This window comes from Cinclus cinclus, chromosome 5, assembly GCF_963662255.1.
Source record: "Cinclus cinclus chromosome 5, bCinCin1.1, whole genome shotgun sequence".
Taxonomy (NCBI): Eukaryota; Metazoa; Chordata; class Aves; order Passeriformes; family Cinclidae; genus Cinclus; species Cinclus cinclus.
The window spans coordinates 13,253,820-13,259,819 of record NC_085050.1 but is presented as its reverse complement, the minus strand read 5'-3'; positions in this window follow the sequence as shown (position 1 = coordinate 13,259,819).

Here is a 6,000-nt window from a genome sequence, read left to right as displayed (position 1 = left end):
TGGAAAGTGATAGATACCTGCTGCACTTGCAGATTTATTCTTCAGATGGGGAAAGGGAGTGCTTGGGTTTAGTTAAATTGAGAAGGCTTCATTAATATTCATTTTATGAGCTATCACAAAAAACACACTTCATGTTTAAGGAAGTTAGACTTTAATGAGGCACTGGACTTACAAACAAGAAGGGGCAAACAAAATTTAGAAAATTAAGAACCATTTCTGAGGTACTGACAGGTTTATATATACTTTGCTATAGCTTTTATAGATGTCAAATATGTGTCAAATACAAAAAGTTAGACAGCTTTCTATCCTAGCTTACCCTTTTTTTTTTTAATTGTGATCCTTGTGGGTCCCTTCCAACATAGGATATTCTATGATTCCATGACTGATCAGTGGCAGGACTCACCCAGCGTGGGTCTATAATTTTGAATGCTTAATAAAATCCAAAAGAATGGTCATGTGTTAATTTACACCATGACACACATTCTGTAAATACAGAAATGTATTAATCACTGAATGAACTGCTTCAGTTTCTTCAGCTGGCAGCAAAAACATGGCTGTTGACCTGCCCAGCATAACTTTGCTGGAAAAATCACATATAAGTACAAAGTCACTTAGCATGTATTATATCAGAGTTATAGTCAGCAAAATAATACAAAATAAGTGATGCACGTTTTCTCTCGTATCAAAAGAAAAATAGAAAGATATTCCCAAAATGTCTCAAAACCTTGCTGCAGTCAGTCCTCTGGTACAAAAAGCAAAGACATAACCCATTACTCCAGATACTTTTAACTAAGACCACAAATGAAAATCATATCTCAAATGGAACTCTCATTGTTCATCGTAAAATAACATCAAAGAGCACAAACAACCTTTGTGGCTAACCCGTATACTCTTGCTCTTGCTGTGCAGTACAGAAATGGGATTAACACGGAGTTTCTGGAACAGTGCACACATCCTCCTTTCTGTTTTTTCACTTCATTTTCTCACAAAGCTGACCAGAGGCAAGGAACACACAGCTGCGATTACGCTCTTCAAGGTCTAATAACAGCCATGCAATATATCACTTTAAAATACATTTTTTTTAATGAACTAATTGCCCTCGAGGCTGAAAACTGGTGAAATCTCTGTTAGATCAAACCACCACTTCTGGTGTCGGCCACAGCCCCTGCTGTGACTGCTCCTTTGAAGTGCTCCCAGGTAGGGGCAGCTCAGCAGAGAATGCCCTGCCGTGCTAAACCAAGGAGCTTGAACCCAGAGATCTTATTTTCTGCTTGTTCTGGAAAATATCCTGCTGAGCTGCAGGCATACAAATTCAAATAGGAGGACTATAGGTACATTAGAAATATTGCAATTGATTAAATTACATTTTGCATGGGAAAGGAGCTCAAATTTATGCCAGGGTCTTTGTGCCTAAGTGTAACATAGCTATAAACTGAATTTCAACCTATGATTTAAAGTTGGTGGCTTGCTTTTGCTGTGGGAGTGGGTTTCAACTGCATTTGAGATTGAAGATGCAGCATCACCTGCCTCTAAAGTAGATACAGAGATGTGTCTCTGCAGTGAGAAACAGCTCTTCAAGTCAAATTCCAACTAAGCTACAGCAAATTTAAAGCCAGTGTTTTAAGACAGTGTATTTCTTTGTCTGCAGAGAGGAGCTTCAACCCCAGCTGTGAGTGCTTCAAAGGCATAGATTCCACAGCTGGTACTAGAGCTAGAATTAAGATGCCAGCTTCAACACATGCTAGATTTTACGATCCAAAATTTTTCATCATCAGTTTTATCAATGTATACATTTTAACAAATTGGAAGTCATCTATAACACTAATTTGCAATTTTAAATACAGCTACACTCTAAAATATTATTTAGATGAAGGAGTAATTTTAGAATTTGTGAATTATTTACATTTTTCAGAGGTTATGCTTTTAAAAGGATTAGACACATACCTCCTGTAGTTTGGTAAGGTGCTGAAAGTAAGACTTGCCTTTATTAGCATATCTAGGTAGACTTTCCTAGGAACAATCAAGGCCTCTCAAAGATTTATGCTGTATACTGAGGAATGACTCCATATTCTAGCCAAGTACAGTGTTCAAGCTGCAAAAAGGCCAGTGCTACTATATGGGAAGATGGCATTATTTCCCAGACTTTGTTCTGAAATAACTAAAACACTTAAAGCACACAGCTTGTCATGTGAAGGGAGAGCCAAGAGTGAGACTGCAGCTTTTGCCACCCTGTAAGTGTGGCAAAGCAGGTGAGAAGAGGCTCCTTGTCACAGAGACGCTGTATCCAAGGGAAGCTTGGCTCACACTGGACTAGAGCACACACTTCATAACATTGCTTTAAAAGAAACCCATGCTTAAACTGTATTTCCTAGATTAATCCACAGGCCCTCCCCCCCCCCCACCCTTATCCCTGACCCACAGATAATGTGGTTCTACCCATGCTCCATCTCCTGAGTTTGGAGACTAAAGAAAGGATCTAGAGGTGGGCAAGGGACACAATAGGAAAACTCCTACTGGTCCATTGTCTACAGGCTGTATTGAGCAATAGGACTGGAAAAGTATCATAAGAAAAGGCTTTTTGGAGGCTATCAATTCCATTATTAGTCATGGGGTTAATGTCATCTGAATTGAAGCCTACTTGGAAGAGTTTACCCTTTTATTTTTAATGAAAATCTAAGTTAATAATTTACAGTCTTGCCAACAAAAAGGTCTCTTAAAAAATCCTTAAGGTTTTCTTTGTGAAATAGCTTTATTTTGCTTCATCTGAATTATTTCATAAACAAAGTGCATGTGGCTTTGTTTACACGTTTCCTTCAAAATGAAAGGAAAAGGGACAAAAATGCAGAAAAAGAGATTAAATCAGGAGCAAAAGCTAAATTAAACTGGAAACAGCTCAAAGCTTTCTGAGAATCCTTTCTGCATACTCCTTACCCCATTCCTCATACTTCCATTTCTTCCCTCCCTTCTCTAAGCAAGAGGCAACACTCCATTTTATTAGCCCGTGATGAGGAGTAATACAATGTTTGCTATCTGGCCAGGCTGGAATTACTGTCAACTCATTGCAAGAGACATTAAAGAGCATCTCTTGTTTCATACTGGGGTTTGCATTTTGTCTGCAGCTATGAAGCTTTTTCAGTCTTTTTAACAAGGGCAGTACAATGTCTTTGGAGGGATTAAATGGGTGGCCTTTTCTTACTGCAACTTAAAGTATAATAGAGAACCATGGAGTAACTATAATGCTGTCATTAACTGGAGTGGCTCTGCTGATGTTATTAACCATGAGCATATAATTCAAGTGGCTTCTGAATAGCCATGAAGCCCCAGGAGTGGCATACAGCTCCATACTCACTTCATAACCATCTGTTATTATCAAAATGTGTTGGATTTTCCAGTTTATGGTGAAAGTTTTAAAGTCCTGCCTCTCTGTAAGATGTCAGAAAATGCTTTTCTAGATGGTCCATGACTGGGGGAGTAGGCAAAAATTATATTTTTGTACTAAATATTAGTTTTTATTTTACTCTATCAGAGCGAATACGTGTTTGTAATTGTTACTATCCTTCTTTTCCTCCACAATGCAATAGTCTTTTTCATTCTAATTCTTCATTCTGAGCACTTCATGTACATCTGCCATAACTGTAGTCTGCATTAGGGAGAAGTGGAAAACATAGAGTTCAAAGGCATTATGACTCTCCCTGCCCTGTGGTGCAGAGCTCAGCTTGTACAAGTTGTCATAGCTTTATTAAGGTCAACATCCCAGCAACTGGTAGAACATCTGATGCTCCTATGGTTTTGATCGGAACACACTCATGATTTCCTTCCCATCTGCTTTCTTTTACATGCTAAACATTTATATTCCAAAATCTGGATGTCTAGAATTTCATGTTTTAATTCACACAACCACTTAAAAGTTTTTAAGATGCATATGCCATCTCTGACTTCTGAGAAAGCAAGACAGGAACCACGGCTGTGAGAACAGAGCTTTAGCAGGCATCAGTCTCAAGTTTTTGGCAGAGAAATGGAATTTCCTGAATGTCTTTTTTTCTTTTTCTTCCCTTATTATATGCAATATCATTCTAATTCTAGTTTTAGAAATCAAATAATTTTCAGGACAAATTATTAAAAACATTAAATGGGCCACAAGGAGCTAATAACTCAAAGGAATCCAATAAGCTAGGCAAGATGAACTTTCCCTTTATCAGTAGTCTGGCCAAACATTTCAAGCACAGCCAAGTATCCCCAAGTGTCTGCCAGGCTACTATAACTGTGTGGAAAGAACTGAAGGCCGACTTGAAAACAGACAATAGAAGGGTGAATACAGTTGATGGGTGGTGTGTGGAGATGGGGTTATGGAGCACTGTTTAAATTTGGGACAATCAGATCTAGGACTGGAGTTTAAGCCTAAAGTAACCAGAGCTTGTTTATTACAGGTCTCTGAAAAGCATTTGAGGTTAAGTGAATGCTGCTGCTGCTGTGGACAAGGAACCTCAGTTCCTTGGTTTGAGGCTGTATTATAATTATTACTAGAATCAGAGTTAGTGTAAAGTTCTCAGAGACTAAGCAGTGAGAATGGTTGTGTTGATAAATTCCAGTGAGACCCATAGGGACAACAAATGCACATTACCAAAGGTGACTTTACAAATGGATATGATTTGTTGAGACACAGTAGTGTCTGGGGCAGAGGTGAGGGAATTAAATGAGCATTAAGAGCATTAAATATCATGGTAATTTTATTGGACTGGTAGAGCTTGGATAAAAACTGTTCCAAAGGATGCAGAGCCAGTAGTCAAGGGAATTGATAGAACTATCAGAGCAAGGGCTTTGTCAGGCAGTGGTAGCCAGATTTAGCCCAGGGTGCAGATCAGACAAACTCATGGCAGTGAGGCAGGAACAAGGCTAACATGGGAAGTCAGTTTGCTGGTCAGGGCTCTGACCTTATCTCATGGGGGTAGTAAGGGTCACACATAGCACCATGGTTGCTGAGTAGGATCAAAACCATGCTGGGAAGGCCTCTGTGGGTTGGGGTATCGATCAACAGGACAGACATCAAATGGACAGACACCGGCATAGCCATGGCTGAGCTGGAGCCTGGAATTTCTGTGAATTCATTGTGTAGGGCCTAAGAACCCTGTTGGACTGAAATGAGGATCCTGGGCCAGGGTGACAGACTGGGCCAATGGCCCCAGGGTTGGCTGGTCAGAACCTTTAGGGACTATTAGTGCTCTCAGGGTCCTGGCAGCAAATGATGAGAAGTGACAAAAGCTTCTGAACTGCTTTTTAGGTTCAGATTTGGGGTTGAGGCTAAAGGCATAGATTTATGAGATAGCTTTAAGTTGTGTCAGATAAACCCCACAGAATTAGGACGTGGGCTGACAACATCAGCATGGTGGTTAGGTCTATGAAAGGTTTCACTCAAGTACAGTTAAGGCCAAGTTCCACTCAGAGAATAAATAAATATAGTAAAAAGCACAGTTTATTTCTAGATCAGAATAGGCTAGGATAAGACCTGTGAGTGAATTTAGCTGCCTGATGGGTTAAAGCACAGCAGTGGCAAAAAAAAAAAAAAAAAAAGGAAGATTGATTTCATGAGTTTTTTATTTCTGGGCATGAATGGGAATAAGTTGGAGATTGATCTAAAGTATGGACAAAGGGCTTACCTAATCTTCTTCCTTCAGAAAAATAGATGGGTATGTGCCAATGGTCAATTTAGCATGGGCAAATACTGAATGTAGATCCCCCTTTCAAAGAGGTTTTGGTTGTAATTAACATTATGCTTGAGGCTGAGACCAAGTATTGGCTTTAGCACACCTGTTGAACTTGATGGAAAATTATCCAGTCTTTCACAGGACTTTTCTGAAGCCACCCCTTCGGGCACATGATCACAGCAAAGCCAGCTGGGTACAGGGCCACTGATCTTGGCCTTGAGTGTAAACCAGCTGGCATCATTTTGAGCACCCTCAGGGACAAGGAGCAAACCCACAGTGCCAGTGGGTTAGCTAAAAG